General features: G+C 43.8%; 1 pseudogene; it reads left to right on the forward strand.

Annotated features, from left to right (window-relative positions):
* The first annotated feature begins 10,235 nt into the window (after positions 1-10,235).
* Positions 10,236-11,082, forward strand: LOC139786544 (uncharacterized; annotated as a pseudogene).
* The last annotated feature ends 3,971 nt before the right edge of the window (positions 11,083-15,053 follow it).

A 15,053-nucleotide genomic window follows, 5' to 3' on the forward strand; every position in this document is an offset into this window, starting at 1 on the left:
GAGATTTACGACATTTATGCGAGAGCCCTTTTATTTTACAAATAAACGGAGTTTTATACAATGGTATGTACGATACGCGTGGTGGTTTACCGCAGTCTGAAATAAAATAGGAGATGATTAAGTACGCGCTTGCGCGCGCTGAATGAAACAAACGAAACAAAATAGAGAAGGTAACGTCGTTTTCTCTCGCTCCCCGTCGTCGGTAGGGGCGGGCCTGGAGTGTATCATGAGTCTACGTGTGGTGCTGTGAAAGAAAAAATGATTAACACGCTACACACGCACGCACACACGCGTACGCACAACACATGCGCACGCACACACGCGCGCGCGCGCGCACACACACACACGCACACGCACACGCATACGCACGCACGCACGCACGCACACGCACACGCACACATACACACACATATACGCACGCACGCACGCACACACACACACACACACGCACGTGCGCGCGTCGTTGAGTCTACTTACCGAGCGCCCTTCGTCTTTCGCGTACGCGAGAGGACCTCTATTTCTCGCCTGGGCGATAAGTCCATCTTGATCGCTTGTGTGAAAAAAATTGAAAAAGTAATTAACAATCGCGCGGTACACATCGACGATAAATGTAGTAATATCCTTGCGTATATACATACCTGGAAGATTCAACGGGCAGACGACGCTGCCAATGCTGCTGTTGCTGCCACTGCTGCGGTCGCAGCAGGAACACCTGTTTCGAACGGTGTCGCTGTCGCTGCTGCTGCCGCTGTAGTTCTTCCTGCCGCACATGCCGCATCTGTTGTCCCTGCCCCGCCGTAGCCGCCGCCGCCGCCGCCGCCGCGGCCGCTTCTGCCGCTGCCGTTGCTGAAGCGGCTGCTGCCGCTCATCACGACTGTAGTTGTGCACGTACTACGGCCTTCGCTGCTGCGACTGCTCCTGCCGCTGTTTTCCGGTGGCTGCGCCCCATCTGTAAGAATTACGTAAAGAAGATAAATTAGCATAGCTTATAGAATTTGCGGTAAATCTGAAGAATTTGGGCCTCCTCACCGATTTCGTAGAACTTAGACTTAATCGACGCGTTTTTGCGTGAAACGAAAGAATCTGGCAGAAAAAAGTGTCGCTCTGCCCCGCGAAGCGAGATATTAAACGTAAAAGTTGACAGGAATCAGGTTATGATTCCAACGAACCGAGAACTCCCAACAACGGTAGAATCGGCAAGATTCCACCGCGTTTCGCCGCCGGAAGTATCCGTTTTTTCGAATTTGCTTTCTTCTTTTTCATCTTCGTCTTCATCTTCGTCTTCATTTTCAAACCCATTCCGAGCTTCCGCTTAGCCTTCATGGGCGCCCAGACGGCTGTAGCTGCAGCTCTCTCGCCGAGAGAGCGCTAGGACGTGTCGTCGCGAAAGACAAGACTCTCTGCGGTGTCAGCTGGAAGAACTGAAACGTCACAATCGCGCCATGGAAGGTCACGGACTTTATCTCGCTCCGTACAAACGCGGGCATGGAGTCTCGAGTAAAAAAAAAAGTCAAGAAAACGTTAAAAATTCCGAAAGGTGTAACTACCAACGTACAACTGCAACAACTTGCAAAGCGTATGCACATTCCATATTTTAGAGGTATTTTTATGCCTACTACCTTACCGATGGATGGAGTGCGTCGAAACAAGAGTGGCATCGTGAATTTGGATAACGCTGAGGGACCGGGTACTCACTGGGTAGCATACGCGAAGAGGGGTGATCGAGCCATATATTTCGACAGTTATGGTAATCTTCGACCGCCGAGAGAATTGGTGCTGTAGCTAAAGAACAACGTGACGCAAATCGAGTACAATCGCGCACCTTATCAACGATACGATCAGAGCAATTGTGGACAACTGTGTCTGCGCTTTCTACAGACTGTTGACGATTAATTTAAAGACTGGCGTTGCATTGTTTGAACTCAGTATTCATTCAAACATGTTACTGACATTTACGCTCACCGGCAAGAGTAGCATCCTCGCGGTAAGCTACTTTCCCACCGTGGATTTGAGCGATGGCGATTACGAGCTCGGTCTGACAGATTTCGAAACCTATTACACGATACCGAACGTAAATTCTTCGAACAATAAATTCTACTTTGACGACAAGGAGATTACCGTTCCCGAAGGATCGTACGAATTGCATGACATAGACACGTATTTGAAACAATCAATTTTACAATTGGACCAATCCAATAATAATAATAATATTGCGAGAAAGAAACATGTTGGCGAAGATGAAGAATATCCGTTGATCATTCGAGCCAACAACAATACGATGAAGAGTGAGATCAAATGTGCTTATCGGATAAATTTCACCAAACCGAACAACATTGGATCGTTGCTGGGATTTTCAGTGAATCGCGTGCTGGAGCCGCGACAATGGTACGAATCGGACGTGCCGATAAATATCATCAGTGTAAACATCATTCGCATAGAGTGTAACGTGACCGCGGGTGCATACAGCAACGACAAGTACGTGCACACGATACACGAGTTTTCGCCGAATGTGCCACCAGGATATAAGATATCGGAAACGCCGGCGCAGATCATTTACCTTCCGATCATCGTACGGAGCATTACTGATCTAACGATTCGCGTCGTGGATCAGGACGGTCGATTGATTGATTTTCGCGGAGAAGAGATCACCGTTAGACTGCATGTGCGAAGACGACGACTGTGGTAAACCGTGAGATGCTCGTACTGAACGAAGTGGAGAAGGTGCGACAGACGAGTAACAAAATTAGAGAGACAATCCGATCGCCAAAGAAGAAACTCACTGCGTCGAACGTTGAATTTTTGAAATCATTGGGTTTCGTCGTACGAAATGGCTAATATCTTAAACATTGGAGGTGAACCGATCTTTGACGATAGCGTCGTCAAGATTGAGACTCACACGTACAATCCGTATGCCAATACGACGTTTGGACACAACGATGAGATAAGAATACTCATACAACAGCAAGATTTATACACGTTGCCGTGTGAAAGCTTTCTCTACGTCGAAGGACGATTGGTAATAAAGAGAAGGAATGACGAGGACGAGTCTCAGGCAACGCTTGTAAATAATTGTGCAGCGTTCATGTTCGACGAGATTCGATACGAGCTCAACGGTGTGGAGATTGATCGCAACAGAAACGTTGGAATAACAAGTACCATCAAGAACTACGTATCGTTATCGTATAATGATTCTCAACTCATGCGGAATGCCGGATGGGACGTTTTATCGAGCATATCGGAAGGATACTTCAACTTTTGCGTACCGCTCAAGATGTTGCTGGGCTTTTGTGAAGATTACAAACGCGTCGTTGTTAATGCTCGTCACGAATTAATTTTGATACGTGCGCGTAGCGACAACAATTGCATTGTAGGAGATCCGGCGAGGGAGCCGGAAATCGAACTGTTTAAAGTACAGTGGCGAATGCCTCACGTTACGTTAAACGAGGTTAATAAACTATCCTTGTTACGGGCCTTGGGGAGCGGGCGATATCTTAGTGTCAGTTTTCGTTCGTGGGATCTGTACGAGTATCCCCTCTTGCAGAGCACGACCAAGCATTCGTGGGCTGTCAAGACTGCGACTCAGCTAGAGAAGCCGCGATACGTTATTTTTGCGCTGCAGACCGGCCGCAAGAATATTGTAATGTATTCACATTAACACGGTACCGGTGCGTGTACTGTGATCAGCGATCCCCGAAAAGGTATCACCTCAGTGAGTAGGAACGAGCGGGGATAGAGCTAGTTACCCGGTGACCGTCAAGGGATACACACATTATACTCTGTTATCTCCCCGATTATTACCAATACATATCTTATTGTCGATTGTTACAACTGAGTGTTTTATTTAACCACCTCAGGACACCACAATTTTGGCGACGAGGTATTTTCGAACGCGTGGTGCAATTATTCAAGACAATAACGATAAATAGTTTTCGTGCAAATTTCGTGGAACAGTGAGCGTGTGGCACGCCGTATTCGAAGTCCACAGCAGTCGGAGAGCACGGTAAACGGAGAGTGTACAACGCTATTGAAGCGACTTGACGGTCACTTAAGAATAATATTCGCGCAGTATACGGAAATAAAATTTACGCAAATGGTAAATTGTGCGCTGTAAACGATATTACAAATATTCAAAAATTTTCACGTGCATCGTGTGTATTCGGAAAAGGAACATTAGACAATAAAACGAACAAATAACGTGAAAAGAGACAATTAACGGTGAAAATGCGTTGCAATAAAATTTATTATTTTTCTAATTGACTGCATACGGAAATAAAACTTTGTCAATTAGGGTATACAAAAATGAACTATGGTGTCATTGTGTTAAATGTCGGTTCCTAGAAACAGTAAAAGTGCCATCGATTATTCAAAAACATCGTGGATTCAAACGCTTACGAAACCTCAATTAATTGAAACTCTAGAGCAGTTAGAGTTAGCATACGAGGAGAATTTTGGTATCGATGAGCTTCGTAAAATTCTGCGAACTCACGTAAGCAAGGTGAACAAAAGGCAGGGACAACGACAAGGCGAAGATAAGGAACCGCAAAGCGGTGAAAACGAAAACAAGAAGCCAAGGGTAACTCACACAATGGCAGGAGAGAGCAACAGCACGAAACTGGAATTCCAGTTAGGAAAAGACGACTGGGAAACATATACAGAGAGGCTCGAATTATATTTCGTAGCCAACGACGTGAAAGCTGAGAAACAAGCGGCAGTGTTGTTAACGAAAATAAGTTCCGATACTTATAAACTAGTTCGTGATCTGTGCGCGCCGGATAAGCCGAATACAAAATCTTTGGCCGAGTTAGTAAAATTAGTGAGTGATCACTTAAATCCGAAACCGTCAGAAACGATGGAACGATGCAAGTTTTATCAAGCGCACCAAAGCGCAACGGAATCAGTAGCGGAGTTTGCGGCGAGATTAAAAAGCTTATCGTTAAACTGCAAGTTCGGTGATGCTAAAGTAGCTTTACGGGATCAGTTAGTGTGCGGACTGAAAGATCACGCAACAAAAAAAGCACTGTTTCGTGAAGATAAATTGACGTACGATTCAGCATACAAAATAGCTGCTGCGATGGAAGAAGCAGAAAAGAACGCGTCGACAACAGATAAAATTAGTACCGGTACAACAAGCAGCGCCGCGAGTGTAAACGTAGTTCAATCGAATTCGCGGGCGAGTGAGAAAAAGAGACAGTATCATCCCAGTTCGGGAGGTAGAGGTGCTTATCGCGGAGTCCGAGGACGAGGACAGCGATACAACAACAGACCCCGGCTAACAGTGGCAGCCGGGCTCCGCACAATAACACACAAGTTCAGAGCGCGAGGCGTTCATCGTGTTATTGCTGTGGGAAGGCAAACCATTGGGCACGTGATTGCTATCATCGACACAGCACGTGTAATTCTTGTAAGCAGAAGGGGCACCTGGCAACTATGTGCCGATCTCAGAGGGCAGCGGTTCAACATCTAGAACGAGAGTCGACGAGCGAGGAGCAGCGGCGGGAGGAGGCGGTATACGACTTCCTCTTGGTAGATGACAACATAGGCGAGTCAACGAGCGGTACCGGTAAAGCAGAAAGCGACAATGTAAAAGCCGATCCTATGTATTTAAACGTAACGATTAATGGGAAAAAGATAGATATGGAAATTGATTCGGGTTCGTACGTTGCGATCATTTCGAAAAGTGATAAAAATAAATATTTCCCCGAAAATAAAATCACGCGCGAGGCGCCTGCGTTGAATGCATATGGCAAAGTCCCATTAGAAAGTGAGGGAGTATTAGAGAATTTGAAAGTAAAATTAGGGAATCGGGAAGCAACGTTAAAAATGAGGGTAATGACAAGTGATGGTCCAATTTTGATCGGTAGACAATGGCTAAAAGTTTTTGGGTTGTGGCCATTGCCATTGAACTTGTTGAGCAGCGCGAATGATTGTAATAAAGTAGATGTAAATAACGCGACGAAACAATTTCCAGAGAAATACCCGAAATTGTTTGGTCCCGGCCCCGGGTTGTATAATAGAGGAAAGCTTAAATTAGTGTTGAAAAAAGATGCACAGCCTATAGCGTTAAAAGCGAGACATTTGCCATTTGCATTAACAAGCAAAGTTGAGGAAGAAATTAATCGTCTTGTTAAATTGGGACATCTCGAAAAAATCGATGTGAGCGAATGGGCAACGCCAATTGTGCCGGTAATAAAATCGGATGGTTCCGTTAGAATCTGCGGTAATTTTAAATTAACGTTAAATCCGAATTTAGTTCGAAATCGACATCCGATACCGTTGATTGATGAAATTTTTATAGCATTGAGGAATGGCAAGAGGTTTTCGCAGATTGATTTAGAGCATGCGTATATGCAAATTCCGGTAGAAGAAGGTAGCCGAGATTATTTAACGATAATAACGCACAAAGGGTTGTACAGATATACTAAAATGACAGAGGGCATTGCATCGGGACCGGGAGATTTTCAACAGAAAATCGAGCAATGTTTAGCTGGAATTGACGGAGTAATCCCTTATCTTGATAATATCTATTGCACGGGCAAAACTGATGAAGAGCATTTAGAAACGTTGTACGCAGTATGTAAGAGACTCGAGGAATACGGTTTCAAAGTAAATATAAGCAAATGCGATTTTTTTAAAGAAAGATTAGATATGTTGGGGTTTGTTATTAATAAAGACGGGTTGCACAAGTCGAGAACTAAAGTAAATGCAATGATTGAAGCTCCGACGCCGGTCGATAAAAAACAGTTAGAGTCATTTTTGGGACTTGTAACGTATTATGCGAGATTTTTACCTGAGAGAGCGACTAAACTAAAATCACTTTATGAGTGTGCGAAAGGAGATAAGTTTGAGTGGACAAAAGAGTGCGAGGAAGCGTTCGAATGGGTGAAAAGAGAATTAGTATCACCGTGTGTATTAGCTCACTTCGATCCAAACGAAGAAATTATATTATCGTGTGATGCATCGTCGTATGGGTTATCAGCGATATTGTCGCATCGATATAAAGACGGTACAGAGAAACCGATCGCATATGCGTCGAAAGTAGTTCCCGAGAAAGAGTTAAATCGTGCCATCATTGACAAGGAAGCGAGTGCAATTGTCTTCGGATTTAAAAAGTATTATAATTATATTTTTGGTAAAGAGATAACGCTGAGAACAGACCATAAGCCCTTAGTTTTTATTTTTGGTCCAAAACAAGAGATTCCGTTAACGACAGCAAGTAGATTGCAAAGATGGGCGTATTTTCTGTCGAGATTCATATATAAAATTGAATATGTTAGATCAGAACATAATGGTAATTGTGATGCACTCTCGCGACTTCCTGTCAAAGACAGCACACCAATTTTCGATAACGAGTATATATCGATAAATTACGCCGAAGAGTCGTTGGAAACATTAAACGCGGTGGAGATCGCAGTAGAAACAAAGCGCGATAAAATGCTTAGTAAGATAGTACGGTATGTGAAGGGTATATGGCCAAACGCGAACGAGATGAATGAGTATGAGAAAATATTCTATGCGAAACGTGACGAGCTAGTGGTAGAAAAGGAGTGTCTCATGTGGGGATACAGAGTAGTAGCTCCAGAATCAGTGCAAAAATGTGTGCTAACTGAATTGCACGCATCCCACTTCGGCATAGTAAAGATGAAAATGCTGGCGAGATCGTACGTATGGTGGCCGAACATCGATAAAGACATTGAGAACATTGCGGCATCATGTAAAGTGTGCGTGCAAGAGCGTAAGAAACCGGCGAGTGTTCCGTTAACGCCGTGGCCATTCCCTGATAGATGTTGGAGTAGGATTCATACAGATTTCTTAGGTCCGTTTCACGGTCATATGTTTATGTTGATTATCGATGCTTACTCGAAGTGGCCTGAAATTATTGATATGCAAAAGTGCACTCAGGCCCCGAGAGTAATTGAAGAATTTAAGAAAGTTTTAGTTCGTTTCGGTCTTCCGAGACATTTAGTGAGTGATAACGGTACGCAGTACACGAGTATCGAATTTCAAGAGTTTTGTAAATCAACGGTATAAAACATAGCTTCACTGCACCGCATCATCCTGCGACCAACGGCGCAGCCGAGAATTTCGTTGAAACATTCAAAGACAAAGTAGATAAAATTGTCAAAAGTGGCAAATCGCTTGATTATGCAATTAATCTCTTCTTGTTCGATTATAGAGCTACCGAGCATTGTACAACGGGAAGAACGCCTGCATACATGATGTATAAGCGAGAGTTGAGGACGAGATTCGATTTATTAAAGCCGAGCGTGAGCGATGATGTACGAGCGAAGCAGCTGGCACAGGTAGCGAATAGAAAAGGCAATCGAAATGTCGATTTCCAAATTGGCGAGAGTGTGATGGTCGATGATTTCAGTGTACGTAGTAATAAGCGTGTCGAAGGTCAAATTATAAAGAAATTATCTCCAGTAACGTTCGAAGTTAAAGTAGAAACTGGCAAAGTTTGGAAACGACACGTCGATCAGATCGTCCGATTCATTCCGCCAAATGATAATAAAACTAACGTTAAAGTTGCACCTGTGAGCGAACCAGAGAAAGTATTGCGCCGTTCCAATCGATTAAGAAATCGTTATAGTAGCGAGAAATAAAAAGGGAGGAATTGTAATGTATTCACATTAACACGGTACCGGTGCGTGTACTGTGATCAGCGATCCCCGAAAAGGTATCACCTCAGTGAGTAGGAACGAGCGGGGATAGAGCTAGTTACCCGGTGACCGTCAAGGGATACACACATTATACTCTGTTATCTCCCCGATTATTACCAATACATATCTTATTGTCGATTGTTACAACTGAGTGTTTTATTTAACCACCTCAGGACACCACAAATATCATGTCTCAAAATGTTAGCGTATTCGACGACTGTAATTTGACCAATGTCAAGCTTTATCTAAACTCCGAATTTTATCCGTACGATGACTTGAACCTAGATTTTACTAAAAATCGATACGGCCTTCTTTTTGATATGTACGCGCGTTTTCGTAAAACTTATTACGGATACGATTCCAGTGATACGCTTTGCAGCGTGTATACATTCCTGATGGAAGGATCTTTTGTTGTCATCGATTGCTCGCAACAAAACGAGTCTGTCAAGAGCGCCACCGTGGATGTGCGAATAGAATTTGACTGTAAAGAAAATGTAACCGCCTGCACGATCGCGTGATAGAATACTGCCCGTTGTCTAATGTAGTGCGCAAACTCATGTAAATCGCCATGTTGACAAATATTCCGATATAAGAGCGACATATGTAGCGCGATACGGTACAGTACGGATCGTTCCTTCGTTGCATCATGATCGTGCCAACGTTTTTCGATCTGCAAGGATTCATCGTCGGGATGAAATTTGTCGTAAAGGAGGCAGCGGTGCTGAGAAACGGGACCGTTCTGGAGCATTACATCTTACGTGCCCCATGCCGTGGAGGTCTTCTCACAAAATCTGACAAGTCATGTGCTTCCTGGTTGATTGCAAATCACCATGGATTACCATGGGATGAGGGAAACGTGCCTTACGGTATGGTAAAACGTCTAATTACGTCAGCCGTGCTTGGTACAGAAGAGGATGACGAGATACCGACTCTCGTGTACGTCAAGGGATGCCAGAAACAGGAATGGCTGGTGGATCTACTTGAGAATTATGCGAGAGAAAAGCTAATCATCGAGACTTTGGATGCGGATTACGAAGATGTCAAATCTTTAAATAATCTAGATGTTACTAACACTATGCGATGCGGAAAACATGTTAAGAATTGCGCATTACAAAATGTATTAAAATTATTTAACTGATGGTCGCGACGCCAGAAGAATTGGGATCTTTAAAAAAATAAATTATATAATTTTACAATGCTTTATTTTCTTTTCCCCATTCCCATTAGTTGTTAGTGGATTTTTTCTCCTAATTTCCCCCACCACATCATAATTTTGAAGGTAGGGTGTTGTCGCGTATACTTGGTTCATTTTCCACTTTTTAGTCATTTGTATGAATTTTTTTATAACTTCTACGTAAGCAGCGCTGGCATTGGTGCTTGAAAATGTTAAAGGAAGGGGAATTATCCCTTTCCTTATAATTTTTCATCTGCGCGCGCCATCCAATTTTCTAAAACGTTGCAAACGGAATTAATGTTTTAACTAGTGTTACGAAGTCAAAATCAATCGAGTCTCATCGTTCGAAGCGACAACTTCAACAGTGAAAAAAGTATACCTTTTACGGAGAAATAAGAACAATGGCTGGTCGCAGTGAAGACGTAAATAATTCTGAGAAGTGGATGTTCACTCACGACATTCCCGATAAGGGATTTCGCGGCTTCGAGGGAAGCAGCACAAGTATGAATTATTACGTACCGTACCCTCGTGAAAAATCGGAACCTCGTTATAACGCCTAAGCCTCGTGAAGTTTCATCGGACGAGCGCAAAACGTAAGTATTACTTTACATAAATTTTTAAAATTTATTTTTCTAATTTTATTAATTTATCTACTTTATTTTTCTACAGTTTCAATAAATCGGAACCTCGTTATACGCCTCGTATCTTGGGCAGACGATTTGCCCTGACAGTCACGGCTTACAAGTATTTGGATATCGGAATCAATGTGGGATCTACATCCTTTGTGGAATTGATTCTTGGCGACAATCGGGAAATCAGATCGTGTTTCCTCATGCAACGTGGACAACGATCATCGAAAGACGCATGGATATCGAACAACTCATGCAGTCGACTGTCGGTTCATCGCTGCGTATTCGAGATCTAATTATAGAACTTGTTAAAATGCGTGACGCTAATATTGTAAAACTTATGTTGCGCGATACATGCTTATACATGATACCAGCAACTATATTATTTTTGTTTGAAATCAAACAATGTGTCGAACATGTATATTTCAATTTATGTCAAAATATACAGCATGTTAGTAATAAATATAAACATTTTGTAACAATCTTGCGATAAAATCATATCACGGATAAATGTCAGGCGAGAAAAGTACTGAGTGAGGTGTCCGATGGAAGTTCGCTCATAGATTGCGAACTATTAGCTTTCGCCTTGGATAACATTGTATATGAAGCAAAAATGTAAATAACGAATAAAATTAAATATTAGCATAAATAGTGGCAAAATTATTTTTCAATCTATCTTTCCGTTTTCATCTAACATTAGCCTCCTCACGTACGAACTTGTCCGTTCCTGTCTTCCACTCTCATTTCCCCACAAAAAGAAAAAAAGGTACTCTCGGCCCAGTGGACCCAAGTGATCTTGAAACGTCCCTCTACCATGCGAAATTCTTCGGTTTATCTATGTTTTTTAACTGTTTCTTACGTAATATATGGTTTTGTATGATTTGATGGAACGTAGATCCTGAGAAAAAATTACATCTTCGGCTTCCTATAATGCATGATTTATCATTATTTATTTTCATATGACTCGTCATTATAATTATTCTATTAATCAGTCAACTAATCTATTATCTAATTTCTCAGGTATAATCTTATTTAAGTTTTTTTTAATCAGTTAATCTATTTCCTGAATACTATTTTTATTTTTTATTTATTAATCTATTTAATTTCTTATTTATTTATTTTTTAATTTCCCCCTCCCCCAATCCCGCCACCCACCACCCCCTCCCCTCCCCCCCTCCACGTCGATGACGTCATCCCCCTCCACGAACTGGGACCCTATTCTTGAAACGAGGACCCTAGATATCGCATGGGATATCGCATACGATACTAAATGGTATTCTTGAATGAATGAGATGTATCGTATGCGAGAAAATATCGAACGATTGGTATCGAGTGGATAAATCGCGATAAAAGTGAGGTTATTCGATGTGAGGTGAACTCAATTTGTAGTGGCAATGGATATGGCATATGAAAATGCTATTCAGCTTTATATCGCTGAACAATTGGAAAATATTTATAATTTTAATGAAAAACCGCGTTTTCACATAAGGGATGATCCATTTCAATTACCAGAACGACAGTTCAGAAATATTTTTTGATTGAAAAAAGAATCAACAAACAGGCTTATTAATATTGTAGAAGACAATTTAATAGAACCGTCACGGTCTTCAGCTTTGGACGTAACTGTACAAGTATGTACAACACATGCAGAATATAAATTATTTATTATATGTATAATAAAACTTTTTTCTAGGTTTTAGCTGCATTACGTTTTATGCATCAGGCAGCTATCAGAATTGCATAGGAAGAAATATTCACATGGCTATTAGTCAACCTTCGATCAGCAGATGTGTTCAAAATGTGACTAATATTCTTAATTTACCAGAAATATTTAACAATTAGGTGTGCTTTCCTAACAACCTTCAGAAGCTGCAACAACTACGTAACAAGTGAGGATATATTGAGAAAAATTATACAGGATTATGTGCACACAATCATGCTCTATCACATTATATATATATATATATATATTGTGACGTTGCAGTTTCGCTGCATAGTTGCAGCGCCCCGCCGCCGTCACAAGGCGCGGGTTTCGCGACCTTTTTCACGCCCGAGGACGGTTCAACGAATCGATGCGAGATCTCCAGGGGCATATTATAATTGCGTTACAAATTACTGATCCCTTTTATTTTATTTTGTATCATTTGCGTGGCGCCTCACCGAGCCGAAGACCGGAGTTTCCTGAGAGGATGCAGAGGACGCGAAAGCGGAGTCGACGAGAAGGGTAACGGCGAGAGACCGGACGACGGAAAGCGGATCGAAGCGACTCGCGGGCCGCCGAGAGCGACGGAGCGCAGGAAAACACGCGCGCGGCGCGTGACACAGCGGCGGGCGGACCCATAATGGCAGGGCCCCGGGACGCCGGGGCTAAATCAGCTCATCTGCCCTCCTCACACTGCTGACCGGATTCCGGGATAGGCGGCCGCCATTCCCGAACCGAAAAGGAGGAACACGGAGGCAGACACGTCCCGTCCGCCGCCGGGAAGAATCCCGGAAAAGTTGCCGCGCGAGCGAAGGGCCGTTTAGCGCCCTGCGGAAAGCCGTAATTCACGGCCCTACGCACGAATCCGCCGCGAGCCTGCGAGCTCACCCCTCATTGGTCCGCGCTCCAACGTCGCGGGGCCGCGTACGCCCGGGGTGGGGTGCGCTATCGATTCCGCCATCGAGCAAAATTTCGGGAGCATTCGTGGATCGTCCTCGATAACCGACGCACGTCAAAGGCCAAGTCGCGATATTCTCTTCGCGTTAAGTCGCATTTTGGGAGCTGAGTACGACGTCCGGCTGCTCTCTTTCGACCCTTGGGACGACGGCGAGGACCCTCGGGAGAGAATCTGCCTACGGTGAGGTTGCCTCGGTAACGTTTTATGTAAAGCCACGACACCGCTCCCCGGGTCGCGCTCTCGCTCGGGAAAATTCGCGATAATTAGCGTATTCGCCGACAAGGCGTATTTAGCGATCGATAGCGAGAGCGAGGGGCACCGGAATGGTCTCGTGGCCGTGGGATCGCGATCGAAATCTACGAACCTCTGGAGATCGCGGTAGGCGCGTCGATGACGACGTTCGATATCGCGAATACGCCATTTCTCGCGCCCTTCACGTTCACGACCGCGTGTCTCGTTATGCGTAGTATTGCGCCCGGTCGAATCGTAGATTCTGCACGCGATATTAATGGCGTCAGAGGGATATTCGCGTTGGTTTAATTGCGTTACTTACGATTCGCGTTCGGGCATTTAGACTATCCTCGCGATATCGGCTGCGTTGAGATATTATTCGCGGTAGGATGTGGTTCGCCTTAAGATACCATCCGCGTCGACCTAAGGTTGCGTCTCGTTATTACTCGCGGTAATTCCGTAATCTTTCTCGCGTTAATTCGAGTATTTCGCGTTATGCCGAGTGTCTCGGCGCATCATTTTTCGCGTTGGACGATTGCTGACGATCGCGGGTGTTGCGTTCGATCAGAATCACTTGCGTATTCTCCGTTTCGTGCGTTAGGATAAATCGGTCATTTCGCGTTAGTTATAGCATTGGTCGCGGTAATTCCGTCTATTTTCTCGCGTTAGTTTAGTATTTCGCGTTACATCAAGCGCCCCGGCGCCTTATTCTTCGCGTGAGGATATCCCTGGCGATATCACATGTTGCGTTCGTTCCTTCTTGCGTTGGGACGTTACTCGCGTCGCGCTCGTGCGTTAGTTTAAGATTATTCTTTGCGTTAGTTTAAGATTACTCTTTGCGTTAGTTTAAGATTATCCCTGCGTTAGATTGAGATTATTACTTGCGTTAGAGTAAGATTCTTATGGCGACAGAATCCCTGCACGGGTTTGGGAACTTGCGTTCACGCGCTCCAAGCGTGGCGCATTATCATTTCGCGGTATTTCGCGCTATTATTTCGCGTTTATTTCCGTTATGTCGTAGTCAGTCGTAATTTGTACCGATATTCTATGTGATTTGTCCGCGAACCCTTCTACTATTATTAGCTGTGAAATTATATGATCTCGATGATTTTGTAAGTTTAGTTTTCCTCACACGTTCTCTTGCTGCGCCTTCCGCGCGTTTACTGAGTTAACGTAATTTTCCGTTTATTTCTGGCGTCCGCGTTATCATATTTTGTATTCGAAATTTGACGCCCGCGTTATCTACCACCTGCTATTTGCTTTTGTTTTGAAAGCCACATTGGCACTTACTGTTCCATCCAGAAATTTCTACCGAATAAATGTTATCTTTTATCTGTTAACCGCTTGAGTTCGTGATCTTGATTATTTTGCGTCACCCCGCCGAATACCGCGCTGCCCTTCATCAACCCCGCCCTGCTATTAGGTCGAGCTAGCCACTCCCTCGCACACCGACTCATTTCGTTTTGCGTCTCGTTTTTGGTTTCTCGCGATTTCGCGGACGCGAATTTACGCGTCTGGCGCCCAACATTAGAATCTTTTCGTGGAGTGTCGGAGGTGCGAGAGAATCACCGGAGAGGCCTATCATCCCGCTCTCCTTTCCCCTTTTGATCCGGCACACGTCCCGGACCGCTCCGGGAGTGAAAAAGTCGTGACAATATATATATATATATATATTGTAACAATATATATAATATATATA

This window comes from Temnothorax nylanderi, unplaced genomic scaffold (genome assembly GCF_030848795.1).
Source record: "Temnothorax nylanderi isolate EJ_2023f unplaced genomic scaffold, tnyl_v1.0 TNYL_tig1070_pilon, whole genome shotgun sequence".
Taxonomy (NCBI): Eukaryota; Metazoa; Arthropoda; class Insecta; order Hymenoptera; family Formicidae; genus Temnothorax; species Temnothorax nylanderi.